Consider the following 26585-nt stretch of genomic DNA (forward strand, 5'->3'; position numbering starts at 1 on the left):
TTTTTGACCTTGTTCAGTGGATAAAAAATCCTTCTAGACTGAGACAATTTTAATTTTTGTTCCTATCCAGTGCCCATTTTGGGAGCTGGATTTTCCCTACATTAAAAACCGACTTTGTGTCTAACTCTGCCCTCGTGGGGAGGCAAGTAAATAGACTTTAACATAGCAAGGTGAGTGGTTAGTCAATACTGGGATCTTCTTCACAGCTGACATCTCCTTGGACTTTGGTAAAACCTGGATACTGTCCAGTTTTTGAATGAACGCATTGAGCTTTACACTAATCAAGATCAGGGCTTACTCACAAATCGATTTAAAAAAATGGCTGGCCTACAAATAAATGGCCAATGCAGGTTTTGCCACTCCGGGACTGAGAGCCCGAGCTATCTAATGTCTGAATGCCAAAACTTATTGACAGATGGCCTTTATGCTGTCCACCACAACAAAGTATGTAAATACCTCCATTCGAAGATCTGTGGAGAGATTCAGCTTGGCGGATCGTCGAACGTCTGAGGACACGAACCATCACTGATACCATCAAACGGAAGAATGACAATGTTCTATGACAGACGTACAGGTGAGCAGATACATTAAAGACAAGACCATTAAACCGGACATTGTAATATGAACAAGCTTGAAAGAATTGCGCTCATTATTGATGTTACAATCCCAAATGACGTTGGCCTTAATAGAATTGAACGGGAAAAGGTAACAAAATATAAGGACTTAAAGAATGATTTAAAAACGATATGGTCTCTTAAAGAAATAAACATTACACCGGTTGTGATAGGAGCAACTGGCTTAATAAAAAAAAAAAAAGAATCTTCAAAAATACTTAGAAACAATCCCTGGAAGACCAAACTGGTACGAAATGCATATAGCAGCCATAAAGGAAACAACATCTATACTTAAGAGCCCTAAGATATTAATTCAAATCGTAATGAAATCCAGTGTTAGCCCCAGGACGTATCTCGTTGATCTCTTAAAACTAAATAAAGTAAAATAATAAAAGACGATTATGAAACTAGATATTTGTTTCTATTTTTTTTGTCTATAACTCCCAATAGCTGGTAATTATGTAGTGTCATAGTTGAAGTTTTAGATTCCATCAAAATCTGGAATAGTAATTTCTCATAAACACTTGATACTGTTACATAGATAGCTCAATGCATAATGGCCGCTCTCTGTAGTATTAGCAGTAGTAGTCATCATAGTAGTGTTGCCGTGAGCAGAAATAACCCTTCGCTCATTTTTTTTCCTGTCGTGATGAGAACAATGTCGTTTCTCTGCCTTTCTCTTTTCTTTGGTCCTTTAATGAAGTAACGATAATGAAAATAATAATCGGCAGCAGTAAGTTAATGTCTGTTTACACGTTAGCATGGGTTTGACGGCTTTAAGAAATTAACTTCCAAACTAAACTATATCTAGTCGGGTCTTTATTCCTCTTTCTCTCAAGTCCATTTATACCCCTTTCATGTTTTCCTTGGCCTTCTCATATGGACTGGACTTGCTATCTTAACTGGTCATTCTTTTAACATGGCCATACTTTTGAAGTCTGCCCACATCTTTCTATAGTGATCAAATTTAATCTTCCTTTGACGTCGTTAAGCCTATCTTCATATTCTCATATAATTTCTCTCCATGCAACGCATGTCCTCAATCTTCACTAGCCAAGTTTCACACCTCACATTGTGTACAAAGGTGGTAACTGCGATGGGATAGGAGCTTTGAATCTCCTGACTGCATCCACTGCAATTACAGCCTTCCATAGTTGTTGCCATCTCACCACGTTTTGGCCAAGTAAGTTTCTGGCCAGCTTTGGGTAGGATTGAAACCGCTATCTTCAGACAATTCTCACTTGGAATCGCAGAGACTCAATGTCTCTAGCAATTGCGCCACGGGCCCCAAAGGGCGATCAAGGTTGAATTTTTTTGTCTTATAAATTCATGTTTATTTTATTATCTGATCTTCCATGGTCGGGTCCGTACCGAATTGTATATATTATTTTAATTGGAATTCATTATTGAGATGAGTATTATTTATTAATTTATTTTATTGTGGACTATTATCCTCATCTTTTTCTTAGTTGGACCCGACCATGGGAGATAAGATAAAAAAATAAACATGAACTTATAAGACCAAACAATTCAATCTTGATCACCCTTCTGGGCCTGTGGCGCAATTGATAGGCATTGAATCTCTACGGTTCCAAGTAAGAATTGTCTGAAGATAGTGGTTTCAATCCTACCCAAAGCTGGCCTGACGCTTACTTGGCCAAAACGTGGTGAGACAACAACTATGGAAGGCAGTAATTGCAGTGAATGCAGTTAGGAGATTTAGAGTTCCTATCCCGTCGCGGTTACCACCTGATGAAGGCCAGAGGAACAGTTGGCCGAAACGTTGTGAAAAAACTAAAAAAAAAGATGAGGATAATAATCCGCAATAAATAAATAAATTAATATAAATGCTACTCATCTCAATAATGAATTCCAATTAAAATATATGTATCTTGATGTTCATATAATTATTTTTTCCTTTAGTACTAACTTGCCCGAGTGTTTGGAGGTGTGTGTTGAGCAAAAAAAAAAAAAGTGGTAGTAAGCAGGCAGGCAGCTCGGACCTGTGACACGAAGGAGAAGAAAGTGAAAGAAAACCTGACGTCTTGCCCCTACTCCATTACGCAACCGGAAGTTCAGAACATTATAATTAAGCAAGGTCAATCCAACTGATATGATGACTTGCAAAAATGACTCGCAAAAAATCGACCCCTCCTTGTAGAAAACTGCCCAGCTGAGGGTGAAGGAATTAATACTTTTGGCCAACTTTTTGATATTTGTCGTCCGAGATGCTGAGCTTCAAAATGATACTGATATCGTGAAAATCTGTCACCTCTGTCAAGTTTTAGGCAGACATACATTTAAACAGACAGGTGAGATTTATATTATAGATGAGTCAGCATTTGTCAGGGACAAAAGCAAGGATTATTTAAATTGCCAGTTGGACTATGAACAATATTATGAGAGGATTGGAAGTAATTAATGGAATGGATAAAATTTGATTACTTAAGATATGACATGTATTTTTGGTCTACAGGGAGGCAGTCTTGTGATAGTGGGTACCACATCTGAGAAATTTTTTTAAAGAAACTCTGATGAAAATTCCACTTTGTACAGGAAGAAAGAAAAGTTCTTTGCAATGGTGGTAGGAAAACTATTTCTTGAGATGCAGTTCATGCTCAGGATCCGACCAGGGTGATAACTGCTACAAGTGTAAGTTTGTGAAAAATGGAAAAAGTCATATGGAGCAAGATCAAGTGAATAGGAAGATTCCAATTTTTTGCAGCCAGAAAATGCTGGAAATTTATTTTTTGCAGCCAGAAAATGCTGGATCTTCAAGCAAATTTATTGTCATGAAGAAATAATGTTAGCAAAAGAATGAAAAAAAAAATGCAATGTTTGTAGAAAACTGCTTATAGTTCTATACTCTTAAAATGTGAGATGATCTCTTTCGTCCATAGTTCTCATATCACACTCAGTCCCATTACTTTTCAGACATATTTCGTAGTTCAAATTTGAAGAAAAAAACAGTAAATTGTCTTGGGAGTGACTGTTAGAATTTCCATTGAATCATTCTCTGTAGCAAGAATTCACATATCTGTTCGCTGTGAATGTTTTACCTGGAGGAATCAGAGATAGGAACTCAATTGAACACATTTGCTGATAGAGGAAATAGACTATTAACATCTCTTTTGTGAGAAAGAGCCTGAAAAGAGATCATCCCCCCCATGATTCTGAAACCGATATTAAAATGTAAATCAAATGATTTATTTTCCATTGACAAACTGTATTGATTTTATGCAGCTTTTCTATATCAAATTTACGGCTTTGCACTCGTCTAAGAAATATACAAAAATATTAATTTATAGCTTTTTTTTTTTGTTGTTGTTTTTCACTCTTCGTTATTTTTATAAGTTTGTGTTTGAAAATATAAATCCTGAAAGTTTCACAAGAAAGAACACAAACTCAATATTTTGCTTGAGGTTACAAGAAAAAAAAAAAAAACTGCAAGATTTTGCTTAAATCTAATTAAAATCCATTATGCCAAATTAAACGAGTGAGTGATAAAATCAATACTTCCAAGCGTTTTCTTTCTTACTATATAAGAATCTTTTAGAAAAAACTATTAAATGTTTTATTGATTCTTTTATTTTTATATGAAACAATCGTCTTGTGTGTGTGATTTGGTCTAATGGATACTGCAGCAGACTGAATATACTCTACTGCGTTTGTATCCTAGCTTGGTTGTAATCAGTTCAAGCATTAATACTGCGGAGAAAAGTATGAACCTGCAGTTTTACCCATGAGTAAAACGGCAACTAGTGTTCATTTAATAATTTATGATGTTACATATTGATGTGGCTTTGTGGTATGAGGTCAAGGGATCCAGAAGTTCGGATTTGACATGCATGATAATACGTGAGTAGTAGACGAAAAAAAAAAAATCAGACCAAGAAGAGGAGACATAAATCGTTTAAAAGTAAGGCGTAACCTAAATAAATACTGGTGTGAGCATGTAGCTCTTAAAAAAAAAAATAACGCTCTCTCTCTTCTTCCATTCCTCCTCCCTTTGTATCCAATGATATTCTCACTATGAAAAGTGACCACCGGAGACATTTTTATTTCAACAAAACTTATATCATACTTGTACTCAGACCAATGACAATGGTTTGATTTATAAAATTTATAAATTAGCTTTATTGTGAATATTTGTGTTTGCATGGTGAAGTGAGAGGATGGTTTGGTTTGGTTGTTGGCTACCAGCATGGAATTCAATCACTTTCACAACAATCAACTCTTCAATTCCATTCAAGTCTTTTTATTAATTCGTTGTGACGTTTTTGACTCTTTTCTTACATTTGATTACATTACAAGTTCAATAATCAGGACGAATAATTCTCATCGTCCCCTCCTCCTCCATTCGATTCGTTCTGGATTGTAGTGTTGGGGTATACTCGACCTTGGTTATCCAACAAAACAATTCCATGAAGTAAGCCTTTCAAAGTCTCCAAACCTTCATCCTAATCTTATCTCATAAAATCTTCATATTGATACCAAGGACAATCGTAGCATACAACAATGATAGATAATCTGCTTCAGTATTAAATAAACTCAGAATGAGTTGAATTGTTTTTTTTTCTTTTAAATGAAAATCGCGCCAGACAAAGCATGAAGCCACTTGATGTAAGCACCTAAAAAAGAAATACTATTCAAAAGTTAAATCTTGCCAATACGTGTTAGATAGAAAAGATTCTGTTAAATAGATAGAACCAACTATCAAACATTCTGCAATAGCACTTTTTATAAAGGTTTGGAGAATTCCAGTTTGGAGATGAGAAATGTGTCTAAACAGTAACAGAATTGGTTTCACAAATAATTTATTTAGCACTCTTAAGTACACACTTTAAGTGTAATACGCAAAAATTAATCATTTATGTACATTGAAAAAAAAAGCTATCATAATTTCTCACAATATTTAATACGCATCAAAACTCTTATCCTGGAAATTGATTTGATAGTCAGTCTGCGACACTGATTTCTGGAAATAAATAATAATAAAAATAAAGCAAGCAAAAGAAAAGATTCACCGAACGGTTTTATATATTTCTTTTTATTTTCGTCCCTTAAGAAGAGATACTACTCCTGAAAATTAGGGACATCAATATCTACCATTTTGTATGACACATTATGTTGGTAGATAAACATAACCAAATTAAAATTCTTTCTAATATTGTCATTATTCTTTTAAATACTAACTCGTGTCCATGGTGTTTTCTACGAACCACATTGATATATCCCTTCAAACACAACTTCTGAATTTCAATTGCAAGCAACAAACAATGTGGTGGTTTCCCCTTGAATATAACTCTTCAAGTTTAATTGGATTTTCTCCCATATCACGCTTCTATGCCCTGCTGGATGGCTTCTTTTGGGATAACCTTTAGCTTAATTTTTACAGCCCACTTGATTGGCCTGTACATCTTCAAAACTCATCCCTTTTATAATCCCTTTGAGTTTGTGAAAAATTGGACATGCAGCTTGTCGACCAGAGGGAGAGCTCATTCACAAGGTCTTATCTACCCCCTCTTGCCTGGCTAGCACAAATGTGTCAGTTGGCAGCTGAAGACCTGGGCAACAACAATTAAAGTAGTTGGTCTCTGACATTAGAATCAAGGGCGGTTAGCCATATTCTACAACATGGCCCAAGATTGAAACTGAAATGCGATGATTTGAGATGCAGTTCATGCTCAGCAGTAAGCTGGCTTGAGCTGATCAGGATGGTAGCTGCTACAAGTATAAGTAAGTTTGTGAAAAATGTCAAAAGTTATATGGAGCAAGATCAAGTGAATAGGAAGATTCCAATGCAATGTTTTTGCAGCTAAAAGATGCTGGATTCTCAAGGTATTGTAAACAAATTTATTGCTCTGGTGAAGAGATGGTGTTATCATATAATTTTATGTGCATTGATTTGCATATCAATGAGGCTTTGTCCACAAAAAGACGTTATAAAATACCAAAATCGAGAGGACAGGGGAATGTAGTTCTTGGAACCAAACTGAGTAGGGCAGACCATAGAAAGTGGTTTGAACGCTGAAAACAAAAAAAAAAAAAATGTTTATAGAAAACTGATTAGTTCTATACTCCCAAAATGTGAGATGATCTCTTTCGTCCATAACTCACACATCACACTCGGTCCCATTACTTTTAAGACATATCTCGTAGTTCAAATTTGACAAAAAAAAACAGTAAATTGTCTTGGGAGTGATTGGTAGAATTCCCATTGAACCATTCTCTTTAGCAAGAATTCACATATCAGTTAGCTTTATCGATGCCATTCGCGTGTCTAAAATAGCCGTAGTTAAGATGATTCTAATATGTTGAACCAATGTACATGAGAGGGGGAGGGGGAGTTCTTGCAGCAACTGCTTATAAATTCTTCTAGTCTGATTTCAGCATCTCTTATCTTTACTGAAAAAATTCAGTTACTTCAGTGTATTTTTAAAGAATCGGTTTTAATTCATCTTAATGAGTTTCTACTTATCTAAGGTTAAAAGCCACTCGAAGATAGGACTTAATGAGATAAACAGATTCTCAAATGAACGATAACTATGAGAGAATTGAAAATAATGAATGAAATGAATAAAATTTGATTATTTGTGAGTACAGGTTTATAAAGTGTTTGACACTAGACTCTTAACCTTTTAGCTAGGAGATAAGTGTAGTATCTGTTTTGATACTACACTTAATCTTTCTGTCCTCGGTCAGTGAAGGAGAAATCCTCTTAGACCGAGACATTTTTTGATTGATTTTTGATTTGTCAGTTTCTAAGTTCCTATCCCCAATGCCTATAAATAGAACCTTCCAATTTTCGGTGATCATACCTTCCCCAACATATAAAAAAAATATTGCAACACTTTGTCTCGATCCAAAATGCCCTTTTTAGGGAGTTAGATCTTTTCCACATTAAAAACCAACCATATGTCTGACTCTACTTTTTTAGTCAGGAAGAAAATAATAGGGGCACCGGATTTGAAAATAATGATATTGTAGCCTCCACGGAAGCGATCCTGTCACGTGTTCCACAAATGGAGAGTTCTTGGAAAAACAATATGTTCATGTAAATTCATGTAAATTCTGTTTCATGTTAAGCACATGAAAGAAGAAATGAAAACTTCTTTGCAGTAGTGGTAGCCAGTTAAGGGTTTGGGTTAATTTAAGGAGTTTTTGCATTTGAAGGGATATCACTGTGTAAAATTTTAATGATTTAAAAAAAAAAAAAATCCCTCTTTTTTTTTTTTTTCCAAGTTTGTTCAAAACAATGATTTAAATGTGTTTCACTAGTGTTGGGATGATTAATCGGAAAAATCGAAGATTTGGTGATATCGGAATCGGAAAAATTGATGTCTATTTTCCGATGCCAAAACTATTCTTTTAATTGTCTTTTTTATTTTATTTTGTTTAAACCAAAATCTTCCAATGCAGGTAATAATGCTAAAATAAAAAAATATTTATTGATTTTTAATAACCAGTAAAACTAAAATCGATAGATCATCCTCCACAAATGTATTTTGACATTTAGGAAAATATCTGCATATTTAACATGTGTGTTTATGAAAATCGGGGGAAATAACAATCTTATAGTTAAATAATTAGATTTATAAAGAATCAGAATTGGTAATTGTATCGGAATCAGGAATTTAGCACGGAATCAGTAATTGTATCGGAATTGGAGAAAAATATTGGAATTATCCCATCACTAGTTTTCACATAAGGATACAAAACACGTTTTAATAAATTGACTATTAACATTTAAAAAATAAGGATGTCAAGCACTTCTGTTAATCTTGAATTTATTATACTAGCAGGGAGACCCGACGTTGGCCGGGATTGAATGAAGATCAACAAATGTTCCATACTTTTATTGTCATTGAAATCGGAAGTCGCCCATTTTTCAGTTGAATCGATTGCTTGCTCTAGACAGATGCACCGCAATGCACTAGAAGGAAGCTTTACATGCTCCCTCCTCTGCAGTGACTTAGTCAACAATACATCAGAGTCTATGTTGCACTGTACAGAAAGTACTGTTGATTTTATAAAAAATTTTATATAATGGCTTGAATTAAAGTTTAAAATCCAAAAGTCAATTATGTTCTAAACAGAAACATTAATTTTGAACGCGTCAGTCTTATCAAAGAACCTATTGTTGGTTTTCAAATAAAGTATTTGATGTATTGCCACAGCTCTATTTGCAATTGTACAGACAGTTAGCAGTTTCTTTCTTTCTGATCAATGTCCATACTGAGCAATTGTCCTAAACATTGTACTCAGAGGAATTTTCTGCTCAGCACAACGAAATACGAAACCATGAACAGAATTATTCCTAATTGTTTCTATATTACATCAGTCACCTGCTTTCTATGACCTCACTTTACTCAGGCTAAAGAGGGTTCTCGACCTTGCCCAAGGGTCTCCCACAGACTAGCAGAGGGAAGAAGGCGCCTTACTTTAGTTTTGACAATAATGCTGTCCTGCTACCCAATTTGGTTCCTGAGGTGAATTTTGAAGATATCCTGGACAGAAAAGAAAAATAAACAGGAGGTATTAGAAATGGCAAACACAGAAAGGTCTCTAATAAGAACAGTACAAAAAAAAAGAAGAAGAAAAAAAAGAGATTCATGGGCTGTGTCTACAGAAAAAGTGGAATAGAAGAAATTAGTTTGATGAGAAAGATCGAAGGTAGAAGAAGCAGAGGACGACAGTGAGAAACATTTGTGGACAGTTCTAACACCTGGGCAACATAAAAAATGAGCAACAATGAATTCATAAATGCCTCGAGGGAAAGAGATTTATGGAGTGGAGTCATAGCCGTCAATGCCTGTACCAGGCAAAGCACCACTTAAATTGTTGATTTTATATGCTGGGCATTTCTGCTTGAACAATGATAAAACTTTTAATAGATTAATATTTTAAAATAAGGATTTCAAGCATTTTTGTTAATCTTGAATATATTATATTCTGGTACACTTTTGATATTAATTCCAAAGTTTTAGTTCAGAAAATGTAGGAAGGGACACCTGAAGGCGGAGATCTGTGTGTGTGTGTGTGAGTGAGAAACTCGTATGATGATGATTATTTTTTTATCCCTTCCTGTACGCAAGTTAAATGACTGTTTTAATGTAATAGCTTTTAAATCTTGCATCAAAATCACGAAACAGCTTCACATGTATATTTGTCTTGTGACTTTGATAATTACACATTAAATTTTTTATTTGCTTTTATGGTGAAACCTTTATCGAAATAAAAAATGCAGGGCTTCAATAAATAGTACAATAATACAATAAAACGATGATTTTAAAAAATACTTTAATTAAAAATTTAAATACACCAGAATTTCGATTTCTTAAATGATTTCCTCCTCTTTACATGTCAACCAAACTAACTGATATGTTAAATAATTTGTTCAATTTATCTTTTTAAATAAAACTTTTAACGATTTAATTATGGTTTTATGACAACTTGGTTCAATCAGTAAGTAAATAACCAAACGCTACCATGTTTAAGTTGTACTTTCAAAATTATGTAATTTTGTAATAAACAAAACAAAAAAAAACTGTAGTTTAAAATAATCGAAAGTGTTTGAGATTTAAAGACGTCTTATCGATTTTACTACAAAACCGATTACTTTCAAATAACATTTCTTTGAATTATTTATTTTTTTTAAATATAAAATATTTTCTTACAAGGAATTGGGAAAAAACAGAAGAGAAAGAGGGCAAAACGTAACAAAAATATAAGTAGATAATAAAAAATACACTAATCTAAATAAATGTGAATTCAGTTACTTAAATCAATAATTCATTTGAAATGGTATGTGTGTGTGTATATATATATATATATATATATATATATATATATATATATATATATATAGCAATTAAGATACACAGACTATTCCGCGTTTTATCCACGCTAGGATCCATCAGGCTTATGCGAGGATGTGGTTGTCTCGCATTTTTATGTACGCACCTTCTATTGAGTTTTTAGTAAGCCAATCAGCTTTCTAGTTTCCACCTCACCTTTCCTAATCAACCAATGAGCAGGCACTTACAGGACAAAGGCCTAATTGACTTCTGGTTCACCCGTTCCTAGGTTAACCTAGATTTAAAATAGGTCAGGACACTAGATACCTATGCTCCCTGCCAAAACAGCACACCCACAAAGGAATGGGTGAACCAGAGGTCAACTGGCCTTTGTCCTGTAAGTGCCTGCTCATTGGCTGATTAGGAAGGGTGCGGTGGAAACTGGAAAGTTGATTGGCTTACTAAAAACTCAATAGAAGGTGCGTATATAAAAATGCGAGATAACCACAAAATCCTCACATACGCCTGATGAATCCTAGCGTGGATGAAACGCAGAATATTCTGTGTAGCTTAATTGCCATATATATTTTATAACTTACTACCTAGCTCTGCCTACGTATTGAGCACTGTTGAAGTAAATACTTAAAGTTTACGCATAAATTTATACTTTCGTACATTAATTTATGTGATTAAATGAAGTAATCATAATTATATATATATCTTTCTGCTGCTCTTTAGAGGGGCATGGTTCGTTCAGAAAAGGACCTCCACAGAGCCGCAGAAAACAGGAGGAAGCAGAGAAAGGAGAGATGTACTACTAACACGGCTCCTTCTGCCTCTTCCAATACCCAGACGACCACCCTCACATGCCCCCACTGCAATAAAGTTTGTGGGTCAAGGATCGGCCTCCGCAGCCATCTGAGGACCCACAAATGACCAGACCTAATCTCACTGACGGGAGGACAATCATACTCGTTACGAGTGATTGATGATATAGTAGAAAGCAACAACCGGAACACAACTATTTGTGCATCTAATTTGCATAACTATATTTTAAACAATCTATAACAAATTAATGTTTGTAATTTTATTTTTATTTTTTACATGGAGGTTACCACTTATCAAGGCCCGGAGGCCACTCAGGGATAAGGGTTATTGCGTGTACAGTAATCATTAGTATTGGAGATTTGATAGCGTCTTAAGGCGATTTGTTAGGAATTTGTTTACCTTGGACTTGAAAACATCCAAGTTGTAGTCAGGTGGGAAACAGGCAAACGGAAGAGTTTCACAGTCGTGCACTTCTGAGAAAGCTCTGCTCATGGAATCTACGTTTGGATTTAGGCACAGATAAAGAGTGGGGAAAATTGACAGTAGTTTCAGCCAGACGGGTGTTTCTCGTGAAAGATTGGTGAGGGGGGACGAGAGATTGGAGCTCAGACGAACACTTGCCATGGAAATAACGATAAAACAAAGACGTGTGTAACCTTGTCTGTCTATGTGAGGAACAGTCTCTACCAAACTATTGTCAGTTTTTGGTGTACAGACTTGAAGTTAGATATATAGGGAATTTGGACCTGTGGAACAAATTCAATTTGGTTTTTAGCCAGAAAAAATAGCTGCTAAGGAATCCAAATTGAAAAAAAAGAAATGGAACTTGACAGACATAAGTTGACTTCAAGTGCTCTTCTATTTATGCACAATATACATTTATAGGTTAAACATTATCTGTAATTTTTTTATATGCATATGGACGTGGTTCAGACGGTAACAAATAATGCTGGAGAGCTGTTTTGGTTTCGATTCTAGCTGATGGCATCCAATTCATATAGTTTGTATTTTAACTTTTGAAATCACTACTATATATTGGGTAAAATTGACTCTAATAATAAATACGAAATCTGCATAAATTAAAATATATCAAGTATATTTTTCAACCAGGTAACGCTAGGCAGTTTGTTAGCATAAGTTCGTCACTATGAACTAATTAAAGTGATTTAAGGAAAAAAGTTATCAAAACATTTTTTAAATATTATGGTCATTAATTTTCAAGGTCGGCAATTCAAATGAAAACTATTAGATTTTAAAATTAAAGTTAATTTATATTAAAGATGTCTATCTACTATTATATAAGTTAATTTATATTAAAGATGTCTATCTACTATTATATAAATAAAACTATGAGTTCATCCCTATGGGCTTATTTTTATAAAATTTTACCCAAAGATATTTGATGTGTCTGGGAGTGTTCTTACAATGATTTTGTATTGGAATGTGTCCAATAAGTATTGAAAAAAATCTGGTTAAAGAAAGGCGTCCGATTTTGACCAAAGTTAACACTTTTATACAAGCTAACATCACAAGTGGATTTGGGAAGTTTTATCACTGCACAAACAGAAAGTCCTAGCCTATAAAATCAGCCGTAGAAGCTTTTATAAGATGGGGTGCATTCGAAATGAATGTTTCTGCTTGAACCATGATACTTTTGCATTTTAAACTTTAAGTGATCCATTATTTACAGATAATTTTATAAAATCAGCAGTAGATTCTCTACAGTGCAATGCAGACTACAATGTATTGTGGACTCAGTCATTGTGCAGAGGCATGTGAAGCTTCCTCTTGGTACAAGAGAAAGCTTCACATGGAAAAAAATGATGGCCAAATATACATTGGTCTTCATTATAAAGTGGAGGATAGTTTACGGTATTCTGCTCCAACATTAAATAACCGAAAAAGGGTTTTGTTGTTAAACAGACTTTCAGATCATTACAATATTTTATGCAGTGTCACTAATAGGGCTAGGACAGCAGCATATTCTTTTCATTGTTTTGACTCTTGAGTGTGTATCCGTTGATATCTTATATGCTGTTATATAGAGCGATGTGGTTCTCTGTTCATTAACTGTGTCTGGATATATACTCGAGAGTCAAAACAATGAAAAGAATATGCTGTCGTGATAGCCCTAGTCATTAAACGCTTTCATAACGCTTGTTCGTTATATTTGAACAGAAGAGAATGAACATTAAAAAAAAAAAAAATACTTCATTTCTCTATTCACCCAATTGGTATTGACTATTATGCAAAGAAAAATATTTTTTTTAATTCAAAATTATTGCACGTATCATAAATTGATCAAATATTTTTGTTTCATCTCAATTTTACCTCAAAGCCACTTCGTATGTTAAAACATAGAATATAAATCTTTGAGCTCTTTTTTACATTATCATTTTTAACCGTATACTTTAGAAGAGATAAATTGTGAACAGACATATTGATTTTACCATTGGCACCTATTCAAGATATTTGTCATTTGAAAATTGGAACCAGCACAAATATCACAAGCACTTAATGATTATTATTCTTTTACAAACACACAAGACTTATTAACTGAAATTTGAACACTGAAACATTACGTAAATTACAAGATCTATATAATATTATCATATGTACTTTCTCAAACGACTTTGACTGTTTCAGTCAAAGCGGGAATAATTAACAATATGTTTAAAACCTTGAACCTTATTATGCCTTGATTATAGTTTTTAGATAACATAAATTTCGTATACGAGTTTAAATGTTCTTTGGGAAACTGTTTTTTACAATAAAAAATATGTATCAGGTTTGATTACAACTCTTTCAAGGCGTCTCACTACTGTCCTTCGTCTAAATTCTTAAAAATTCTTGTAGATAATGCAATCATATTAGAATATGAAAATAACGAATGAAACTAAAAATACTAGAAGCATATATGTGTGTGTGTGTGTGTGTGTGTGTGTGTGTGTGTCTACCATTAATAAAATTGATTCCTGAAACTGAAAACCCCTCCAATAGTAATGCTCTATTAATCTTAATTATCCTGCCAAAATCTCACTAAAATATGTAACAGCTGATGGAACTGAAAGTGCTAGGATTCATGAACACTATGACAAGTTCATCAACCAGTTTCAACATGACATTCAAACACTCATTAAGCAATTCAAAGGAATCAAACAGAAACTATGCAGACATAATTTTTTTGCATTATTTGATCAAATATGTTTGGCGATATATATATATATATATATATATATATATATATATATATATATATATATATATATATATAATTTTTTTTTTACTATAATAATTAAATACCTACAGACACTAGTGTTTCATCCTTTCGGGATTCTTCAGTGCAGGGTGTCACGATTACTACCAGTCGAACGATTCGAACCCCGCGACACGAGACATCTCTGGCTCGATTAGCGGAGGCCGTATCCATTCGGCTACCATTAATCATGTGAAATAGCGTTGAATTTTTAAACATTTTAATTTAAATGTTCATTACGTCAGACAGACAGTGATCAAATCGTTATACGATGATCTACGCATAAGAGCTAAATTGACCGACTTTTTAATTCAACAGAAAGTGCTCAACGATAAGAAACGTATTTCTTAAAGGGGCTGTCATAATTATTTTTTTACTACTAGAACAATACTCAATTTAGGATGGGTAAAATTAATTGATCCACTTTCATGTGCTTACAAAAATTAAAATCAAGATGTAATGATATTAGTCTAATGTCTAGAATCCGTATTCTAATTTTACAACCCCACTATAGCTTTCTTTTGTCTACATTGGTGAACAACTTTCTTTTCGTTGTTCAGCCGATAAACTTATTTCCTCTCATCTTTTGTTATTATTTTTCTCTTCACATCCCAACAATTGGGAGGGGGGGGACATTGATAACATCACAAGGTAGAAAATGGGCAATCTCTTCATCAGTACAATATTTCTTTATGAATACAATACAGTAATATATAATTGAATGGTTTATTAATTATAAACACAAAACAAGATTAAGAAATCTTCTCTTCCCACAATAACAGACCAAATAATGGAAACAATACTGTTCAAAAAAGTTTTTCTCAAGGATGGATTAAAGTTTTCTTTTTTGATTTTTTTTTTTTTTTAAATGGGCAAAGAAAATCTTCCAAATGTTCTGAATTAATATTTACTCTAATAAAACGAAGTTAAAAATATTCAGAATTATCAGCCTTAATATTAAATGGTTTTTATAATTATAACATTTATAGAAATAGAAACTTTTTTTTGTGAAAAATTATTAGTTATCTCAAGTCTTACAAATATTTATGCACTCACAGGAGATCTCTAAATCAGGGGAGATAAACACATCTCTCTTTGTTGATATTAGTTAATAATTAAGCCTATATTTTGTCTGCAGTATTTATTTGTATCGTAGGCCTCTTTATCGTTCATTATATTTTTATTAAAAAAATGGTGTTTTATTATTTCCTGACACAACGGAATTTATGTTGATTTACCTAAACTTTACATTAGACTAGCAGAGGGGCGCCAGTTTTGCCCGGTCGTAAATTACGCTTAAATATGATATTTTAATTTGTCCAGATTTCATATATATTATTATAGTCGTGTTTTCAAAAGTAAAAAAAAGTATTTGGGTGCAATCAGCTAGAATCGAAACCGAATTCAAAGCTGGTGATGTTACCACTGTACCAACGTGACACGCATATAAAGTGATTAAAAATAAACTAAGATGAACGTACAAAATGTGTGACGATTTTTTCAGTTTTGACCCCTTAAAAGCTATTTTTAACCGTCTAACGACCCATAAAAGAACAACCCATAAAAAAATCCAATCATTTGTGGGCCCCTAGTGCCACTCTGCGACTTTTAGTTTCGGAAAAGATAGTTTGAAAATATGGAGACAGACATAGTCTAATTTATAAATGTCTGTCTGTCGCGCTAGTGAGTTTTATAAATTAGATGAAGTTGTAGATCAAGTCTGTTTATTTGACCATGAACACTTCCTAAGGTTTTGATTGGTTCGCTGTTTGATTATATAACCTGCCATTTTATGCTGAAATCTTCCATGCGTTTTGTGTACAATTATTTTGTAGATTAATTTGTCTGGTAGATGTACATTTGGAAACGGTCTGTAAATGAATGGATCCAATAACATGGACAGTCAACTTCTCGAAATCGGAACAGATATGATCATAGCAGATTTTACACACACAAAAGAATGAATATCATTTCAGATAGTTTCATAAGTGTTAAGATGACTTCATGTACTTTTGTGTTGAACTCGATACTAATTTCTCTTTGTGTAGTAGATAAATATGTTCATATATTAACACTTGTATTTGATACATTATTAGAGCAGACTGTCGTTTTTAAGCCTTTTTTTAAAACATCGTTTTACTACCTTACGGTATCAGCCGTTCAGTTGACCATCCAATAATCTATTGCATCCTATGAGAAGATTACCTCTTTTTTTTTTTTTGATTCGTTTATTTTATACTTTTCCAATTTTCTATTCCAAAGTTTTCTACTTGCACTACTTCTGTTGCTTTGAATCCTCTATTTCTGCATTGATTTTTCTATTTCCATTCTTATTACTTGTGGTGGAAGATTTCCTGCCAGGAATCACACTTCATACGGACTGTTGTGTCTTTGATCTTGGAAATCCTGCTGCTTATTTCCTATCTTTTCTTTTTTTTTCTTCAGGTATTGGAACCGATTTATCTTTACTTCAGGAAGTTTAGGAAATCCTGGTTATTCCATCCACTGTTTGATGATTCTTATTCATGCTTCAAGGTCATGGAGTTTCTCTTTCTTTGTGAAATCTCTCACTGGAAATACATTAACAGATCTTCTCTTATATAATTATGTATATCTTGTCGCGTGTCACTTGTTTTGTTTCTTAGATTTCTTTAAAGGGAAAAGACTTATTTTCAAACTCTACCCCTTTTTGTGTTTTGCTTAACGGTAAATCAACCCTTTTTGTATTATTTAATGCTTCAATGTTACTTATAAACAATTGTCTAAGATTGGTTGAACACCAGTTTCTTTTTAACGCATAGTTGTGAGGGAGTTGCGAATTCATCTCTTTATCAGCAGTATTAATGCATATAAATAACTACAAAGTACAATTAGATTTGAAATCGGCATAGGTAGTGCATGGGTATCCATTTGGCTGGTCACCTACCTACATTGCTTTTGGATAATATAGTTTTAAAAAAATATTGAATAATTCTTTGATTGGTATGAAAAATGGATGATTTAAAAAATCCCTGTCCTTTTTTGCACCACTTTTATGCCCTCTTACAAAAATTTAAATCGTGGGTAAAATTCAATGTAAATCTGAAATATTGAGAGACTGTATCCATATTATTCCCCTCTAAAACTCTTTAAAATACTCCAAAGAAACTGGAATATTTATTAAATTGATGTCGAATGCCTACCATTAAAATTTTCATGAAGGGGGTTTGCTCCTTTTTACTCCATCTGAATAAAACTAGAACTATATATAGCCGCCTTTTCGACCTCTTGAGCCTAGCAGCTAAGGTCCAAAATTCATAATGGTTGGTTAATTAGTTTAGGAATGAATCCTGTACATAGATAGATAAGGATATATATAACTACTAGCAGGACGCCCGGCGTTGCCTGGTCATAAAATATGCATAAATATTATATTTTAATTGATACAGAAACTGAGACGTGCATTTTTTCTAAACAGTTCACTTTTTGTAAGTATAGAAAAAAATACTCAAGCTGAGATCAAAACTGAAAGACAGCGAGTCGAGTACGATAACTCTATCTCTTTAAGAGAAATTCATTTAATGCATAAATTGGTGATGTTTCAAGCCGATGCATTTCATATATATTTTATATTGAAGAGTTTAGCTCCCAAATATTTGCGCCTTTTATATTAAGATTTCTCCTTAAAAAAAAAAAATTACGGAAGTTTATTTGTTAATTATTTAATCTTTTCCATGCGATTTGACGACATTTATCTGTTTTCCGGTATTATGATAATGAATATTGCATGTAAAATTGTCGCTGATAAATAGTTCTTATGTAATAACGTTATGCTTTCTGACAGTCAGCCAAACAATACATATTGTTTGGCTTATGGCAAGACTATCTGTTGTATGCGCATGGTTTGGGTCATGGCAAGACGATTTGTCAGTGATAATTTTACATTTGTTTACAAATTATCCGAAAATCTATAAATGTCATCAAATTAAGGGGAATGTGAAAGGCAGTGAGAAACGACCAATTTAACTTTTTTTGAACCTTGAACATTACCTTTATTAATACTATATGACTGGACTGAATTGAAGAGGTTTGAATATTTGCATTTTAAAAAAATTATTATGCCTAAGAAAATAAATATTGAAGTTTATTGAATGGAATAAAACAAACTTATTTTTTGACAATAATTTTATTTCTGCTACATATTCCTTTTAATAAAATTCCGTAATTTAAAAAAAAAAAATAAATCGTAATAAAAAAATGTGATTATTTAGAAGCTAAACTCTTCAATATGCGTCAGTTTAAAACATCACCAATCTACACAAGCACGCAAAAAATAACAATCATGATGTGTAAAATAATACATGTTGTTATATATGTGGGTATGATAAGAAATTTCTGAGAAGAATGAAAACTGTTAATCTTTGTAACACGTTGCCCAAAAGGGGGGGGTACAAGGGAATTTACGGGAAAGCAAAAATCCAAGTATTTTCTCTTTATCGCATATGTGACATAGCAAAAATAAAATAAAGCAAATGGATGGAAACGCAAGGACGAACACAATAAAAAATGCGAGAAAATAACGAAATAACAAACACTTTTCCAAACGATACAAAAATAGATTTATTTAAGAAAAAAAAGGAAGAGTTTAATGAAAGAAAAAGAAATATATTCAAAGTTATGGAATCTGGAGTATATCTACGCATATGGAAATGAGCGAGTCCTTTTGCGGGGGGGGAGGGGGGTTAATCAAAGTCTTTGTACTTACAAGTTTTTATTGTCCCCCCCCTTTTTTTTTTCTTTTGCTGGGGTGTTTCACAACTCTATGCCGACACCGTTAATCCAAGATATTTCCTTCAGTGTGGAAAAAGTTTGCATAGCCATCTCACGTGTTTTATTTTCTTGCTCACGCGTTATATATCTGTCTCTTTCGTGAGAGATAAGATATCACATCGTGCGTTCGGCACATCCACATCTCTTTTGCATGATGGTAAAAAGCCATTGTCTCTTTTGTGAAGAAGTAAATTCATCGCATTCTCTTGCATGACTGGAGAAGGTCGCATCGTCCGCGTCTCGTATATCCATATCCTTTTCGCATGAGGAGAAGAAGTTGCCCTCCTCTGACGAGGAAAGACCTCTTAACAGGTCCGTGACCCAAACCAAAAAGAGCGACTTCTGCTGGTGTCCAGTTAAAAAAAAATGGGAAGGGGAAGCGATAACTCTTCCGCCCCCCCCCCTTCCTCTCTGCTTCACAATCCGGTCTAAAAATAGACTTGACGAAATCTCCAGCCGGTAAAGTCTCTGCAAGTTTTAAAGGGGTGGGGGTACATTAGTAGACCCTCGCTCAGTTCCAAAACGACTACTGCACTAGCCTATCTTGTGAGAATTATGTTTTATTTTACCTCGGTGACGAAATATATAGAACAAAAACGATATTTCTTGTCAACCTAAAATTAAGTATTTAAATACATACAATTTAAAGATCATGTCACAATGTTTATATATTTATGCACACACTGTTTTTGCAATTTGGCTTTTTGTTTGTGAAAATCTGGCTATAGTTATCAATTTGGCCTTTTTTCTGAAAGATTTGACTTTAAATATTTAGAAGTCTAGCAACCCAACTCGGGTCAGCTATTGGACATGTTTACCCTTTTAGAACCTTTAAAACACAACTTTCAGATTGCAAAATAATTTTAAAAAAAATAAATAAATAAATAAATAAAAAATAAAAGAATTGGTGGACCTGAACAATGCTGCACCCTATCTTTACTTTTTTATTTTTCACTTATTCGTAAATTTTTCAGGTGATTATCAGTGCTTACGGGTTTAAATTTGGAATTATAACGTTCTACTACAGTGAACAACCACTTTTTGGACATTCCCATTATTAATGCTGCTACTAGCATTTAGATTTTTCCTTTTCAATTTTTTACAAATTTCTATAAAGCTTATCATAGATTACACGTTTAGCTTTCACATTACCAAAATACCTTGGAAAAAATTGTATGCACCTTACCAACAGGAAAGGGAAACATTTAACTGCTAGGGGCAACGTTAACAACTGACATGGCAAAAAAAAGCGTGTGTTCCATTTATTAGAACATTAACATTACAGATTGATCCCAACTATTACCGTCATTAAAAATACTACCGTAAATTTCTTTTTTTAATTTGAAAATTAAGCCTGTACTCGATGATAATCGCCAGAAGAAAATACGACAGTTAAAAAGAAAAATTTAAAGGCTATGGGAATCATTGTTCAGGTTCTCTGCAGTGTTTTTTGGCTGTTTCTTTTTCTAGTGACACAATATTCCCTCCAGAATAAATGCACTGGGTTATAATTTATTTTAAGTTCATTCTTTTATTTTTATTATAAATTACAGGCTGACAATAACAACTGCTATCTAATAGGTCGCACTATCTTACTATTATTTGACACGTTAGGTGAAAGCACAAAATAATCACCGCACATAATCAAATCTCCATGTTAATAATGGGTTTATAGATACTAACGTTGTTACTTTGGCACGGTACATTCATTTTGACGATGGGCGCCAGTGCCTGCTATTTTACTGAGCCGGCAGTGGCTCCCACTAACAACTGTACTTTAATTGTTTTTTTTGTTTTTTATTTTACTGGTTGGGGGGGGGGTGTACTTCCACCGGGCAGCGCCTGTACACAGGTCCTGCTATAAGAAATAAATCATCAAGAACATGACAAGTCTGTTTTCCATTCCAAATGGAATTGCAACTTAGAAAGGAACTTTTTCAGTTTCTTTATCCAATTGTTATAGTGGTATGGATCTTCTAGACTCTTTCAGATCATTTGTACAATTTTTGTGTAAGAATTATAGTTAATCTTTCGATAGCTGTATTTTTTATTTTTTTTCTCAATGGACGCTATCCCTATAGACGATGCATGGGGTTTTTATTGAACTAGGGTGTTTCACCATTGACTTAACCTGACAAGTCCATCTGCTGAGAGCATACATCGACCAACCTGCTTCCGATAGCTTAACTGTAACCTTGGAAGGATGCTATGCTTTGTCAGGTAGCAGCCTGTGATTATGTCCAGCAGTGATGGTGGATGGATGCTGTTATTTTCACACATAGCACCTGGTATTTCTGAATGGTTACTCACGAGATAATAAGTAACTTCATGTTTAACATTGTCGAGAATTATGAACGAAACTGAATTTACTGATGCGTTATAAAAAGGAAAAATAAAATTTAAAAAACAAATGAAACATTTTTTGGTGTTAAAATGGATATTCGATCTTTTTTTTTTTTTTTTTCATTCTTTGTGTATTGTTTTTAGCGAAATATCTATGAAAGCAAATTTTCATTACTTTCGTCATTTGTACTAATTAACTTCATGAAAAAAAATTGTTTTTAAAATTTTTTTTTATCGTATTTCTATTTTAGCTTGTTATCTATGTATCTATAAAAGTGAACGTGTCTGTGTATTTCCCTACGCAATAACTCTGTCAATTTTAAGTCTACAGACCCGAAATTTGATATACAGAGTACTGAGATTTGGGAAAATCTTTGATTGGTTTTCGGACAGAAATTTTGACTGTTAAGGGGTCAAAGTTCAACGATTTTACCTTTGAGAACTCTACCAAATGGATCTAACTTAATAACTTTATTTGAGCCCTAAACAATAAATGTTAAGGGGTCATAATAGGGGTCAAAGTTTAAAAAAATTGACCTTTTTTTTTTTTTTTTTTGCTCAACATACACCTATAAACACCCGGGCAACGCCGGGTTGAAATGCTAGTACTCTATAATGGTGGAAAAGAAAACTATTTTTTTAGTCAGATAAATTTTATAATAACTACTATATATGTCATAACCATGTTGACATCAGTTCTTATCAAATTACTGAAGTTAAGCAACGTTGAACTTGGTCAGTACTAGATGAGTGACGATTTAGATATACCAGGCACTAGATGTAAGAAGACATTGTCAGCTCATTGCAAGAGTCGCAAAAACCTAAGGTTATCTCCCCTGACACAGATGCATATTTGACTGGGGACAGCTTATGAATTTCATAGACCTATGAAACTTCCTCTTTTGGAGTAAGCTAGTTCAACTTGCCTAGGGTGCATGCTACTTCATTATTCAGTTGGTAAACATTTTGGAAGTGAAATGATATAATGGTTACAGATACATATATTGTGAGTTAAATGTGGGTTAGTGCTTTGTCATCCCTTTCAGTAATACCGATGGGAAAGGTATGGATCAATAGATAATTTTTCCATCTATGGCTTAAAGAGTAGTATAGACTAGACTCTTAAGCCTTGCTTATGCAACTAGTTAAGAAAAACTTTGAAATAAGATCAGTCTTTCTTTATTGATCCTAGCATTGTTTCCAGTCGTCCTAGACTTCTTGCCACTGGACATGAGCAATGTTTGTTTATATGTGTGGTTGGAGATTGTACAATTGTATAATTTTATTATAGATTCTTCATGCAGGCATATCCATTGTCTTTTGGGACCGAATGGGGCATAGATATTAATCATTATAAATGCTAAAGAAATACTGAAAATAAATGATTTCAATTATTTGATTTTGTTTATATTTTATTGAATAACTTGCATGACTAACATTTTTTTTTTTGAATGAGGAACACTATATCCTTCTGCATCTAGTCCATAACACCATGTTATTGATTTTTTTTTTTTCTTTTTGTTTAGATTTGATAAAATTCTATTTTTGGGGTTGGTTCCAAGATTGTAATTAGAATCGATTTGGTGGAAGGCAGTGTAGGTAAAATGACGTTAATTGAAATATATTTCGCTAAATTTATAGTCTTTTAACTCCCAATGAGGATATCTATGTACGTCTGCTAAAAGCTCTCAACCCCTTAAGAATTCTATTTTTAGTTTGATAAGTATCATTTTTTCTTTTACAAAGGAATCACCACTTATCAAGGCCCAGGGGCCCACTCGAGGATAAGGGTATTATTTTTCTTCTATATAATAAAGTAAAATCGGTCTATTTTATTCATCAATTACTTTTTTTTTTTTTTTTTTTTTTTTTTTTTTTTTTTTTTTTTTACAAATTAGATACTTAGATCTGTTTTGCTGAAAAGATCTGATATCTTTTATGGACTATTTAAAATAAAAAATAAAACAATTGATCTTTTATAGATTTCTATATTTATTTATTTTTTATTTATTTATGGAATTCCTTTGAGATGAGTAATTTGAATATTTATTTATTTGCGGACGGTTATCCCCATTTTCATAGTTGTTTCACCGCATTTCGGTCAACTATTCGTCTGGCCTTCTTCAAGTGGTTAACCACACTGGGATAGGAATGCTGAATCTCTTAACTGTGTTCTCGATAATTTCTGTTATCTCACCACGTTTTTTGCCAACTAATCCTCGGGCATGCATTGAAGCTGCTATCTTCAGACCATGCTCACCTGGAACCATAGAGATTCAATGCCTCTGTGCACTGTGCCATGGATCCCAAGGAGGCGATCAAGGTTGGATAAATTCAAGTTTCCGTTCTTATCTGGTCTCCCATCGTCGAGTCTGTACTGAATGGTATTATATATTTTTTTTTATTGGAATTCTTTGAGATGAGTAATTTCTGAATTTATATATTTGCGGACTGTTATCCTCATCTAGTTGTCGTTTCACCACTTAGTCTGATCGATGTTTCATTGTAAAAGAGACCGTATTTCTATACACCGTGCCAAGCCGCATAAAATTACATGAACATGAAAAGGGTTTTAAAATGTCTTAATACATTTATTTATTTTTAATAAATATTATATAAATTCATTTATATACACATAGTATTTTACAGGATTCACAAAAAAAAAAAAAAAATTAGCATTTTGTGCAAGTATGCTTTTTAAGAGTAACTGGAGATACATGGAAGTGTTTAAAGCAGTGTTACTTGGCTTATTGGCAGCTCCTAGAGGCTTATCCCAAAAGTAAAGCCTTCTATTTTTTTTTTCAACTCAAATAGTTAAAGACCTACGAAGACGGGAGTGGTATCATTAAAACGAGCAATCTTTTGTGCTCCAGGATGTATTTTTCAACATATTGAAAAAAATAAAGAAATGTGCACTAAGACGTTTTTTTCTGTAATAATTTAACAATAAAAATGAATGACGAAATAGCTTGTGCATCAAAGAACTAGAAATTGATTGAAAATAAATGAAAAAAAATATGGACACTTAATATTTGTTCATATGCCATTTGAAGAAAGAAAACCCTAACAGAATACTCAGTTGAAACTTTACAATTACCTTTTTTAAGAGGAATTTGTCTTTATGTGTTTTTTTTTCTTTTTTAATTCATCTCGACTGAGCTTCAATCTATGGTCCCCTCCCCCCCCCCCCGCCAAACTTTCACAGGAAACACTCGTCTAGCTGAAAACACTATCAATAGTTCCCCCCACTCTATCTGTGCCTCAACCTAAATTTAGATTCCATGAACAAAGCTTCTTTCTTAGAACTGTACGTCTGTGGAATTGTCTTCCGTTTTCCTGCTTTCCAGCTGACTACAATATGGTTGTCTTCAAGTCCAACGTAAACAAGTTCTTGATGAGCTGTTCTACTTAAGCTAACAAATTTACCGAATTTCCGTTACTAACGATTACTATATTGTCCAATTGACTACTGTACACTCTTAACCCGTATCCTCGAGTGGTATCTGGGCCTTGATAAGTGGTTATGCCTATGTAAAAAAAAAAAAAAATTTTTTTAAATAGTCCTTATTGGTTGATAAATATGTTTTGAAATAATTTTTTGTTGTGAAAATCTTTCACGATTGAAGACAAAAATTAAATCAAACAGTTTTTAATTAAAAAAGTTAGTTGGAGTTTCAGGCAAATGTCACATTCATGCGTTTTTTCTTGTTTTTTTTTCCTCAAGTAATCTCTATATAAATAAAATGAACTCATTTTTTCTCGTCTGATTTTGACCTTAATAGGATTAAAAATCAAGATATTTCATGCAAATATAATATGCACAAACGGCAGAACAATATCTGAGGTGTGTTATAGGCTTATTATTTCTCAAATTCCTCGATAATCTTAGATTTCTATACTTTTTCTGCTGAAAAGTCACGGCCAAAATCAGTTAAGATCAATGGAAGTGGTAAAATATTTTCTCTCTTATAAATTCCCCCTCCCCCTGCCACCACTTAACACCGTTTGGGGATCGTTCACAAGGAACAGTTGAGAAGAGAACACCGGTTTGGCTTCGTAGTTCTTTCATGTGAAGTTATTTAAAATCACTAAACTAAGCTGCAGTGCTCTGTGGCGTAGTGGTTAGCATGCTGATGGACTTTTCTTGGTGGCCGAACTGTTAACGTTGCAGATGTTTTTTTTTGTTTTTTTTTCACACTTTATTTTCCTACTTTTACTCATGACTCCGGGTTTGATCCTTCCTACTTACCTACCATAACATTTTTTAAAACTCCCCACCCCCGTCCCGGAAACAAACACTCTGGCAACGCCGGGTACCCCCGCTAGTAAATAATAAAATATTACTTGAGACTCTGAAAATGAAAAAAAAAATACTTATATCCTAACCTCATCACAATATTTAAAATATAATTTCTCCTTTACTTTTTTTTAGTGAAAAAAAAAAGAATTTCTGTTCTGCAGATATTAAATTAAATATATGAAGACACACACGCACACATATACTTTTTATGTATTTATCATTTGAATAAATGAATATTAATTTCAATGATACTTTTCAAATAATTAGCCGTTTTTACTTAAAATACAAATATTTGGATTATTCTCCAATATTTTCAATAAATCTATGGTATATTTGAATTCCGTTTTTCCAAATATAGCTTTTGTTAAATATTTGTCATAATCTTTTTCTTTAGAGTAAAATATTTATTATTTGGACTTTTTCCCCGAATATAAGTTTAAATAATTACTTTCTATCAAATTCTTTTCTAATTCTCAGATTTTTCCAAAAGAATAAATTTGAAGTGTATTCAACTTCACAACTCCCCAATGATTTAAAATGTTACATTTTATGTATAACTTGAAGAGATTGTCTCAACTTCTTTATATTTTAAAAGTATGATAAAATAAAGTGCATTTAAATATCTTGACATTCTT

The 26585-nt window shown here is 33.2% G+C and overlaps 1 protein-coding gene and 1 long non-coding RNA gene across 3 annotated transcripts in view; one reads left to right on the forward strand and one right to left on the reverse strand.

Moving 5' to 3' along the window:
• Window positions 1-26585, forward strand: part of LOC145280075 (dyslexia-associated protein KIAA0319-like protein) — a 572614-nt gene that overhangs the window by 181761 nt on the left and 364268 nt on the right. The window lies entirely within an intron of this gene.
• LOC145280077 (uncharacterized) overlaps window positions 8426-26585 on the reverse strand; it is a 71975-nt gene continuing 53815 nt past the window's right edge. The window contains exon 3 of the long non-coding RNA XR_013868537.1: window positions 8426-9124. This is a non-coding gene — a long non-coding RNA (uncharacterized LOC145280077). The remainder of the gene's footprint in view (window positions 9125-26585) is intronic.

This window comes from Euprymna scolopes, chromosome 7 (assembly GCF_053919585.1).
Source record: "Euprymna scolopes isolate OS-2025 chromosome 7, ASM5391958v1, whole genome shotgun sequence".
Lineage (NCBI taxonomy): Eukaryota > Metazoa > Mollusca > Cephalopoda > Sepiida > Sepiolidae > Euprymna > Euprymna scolopes.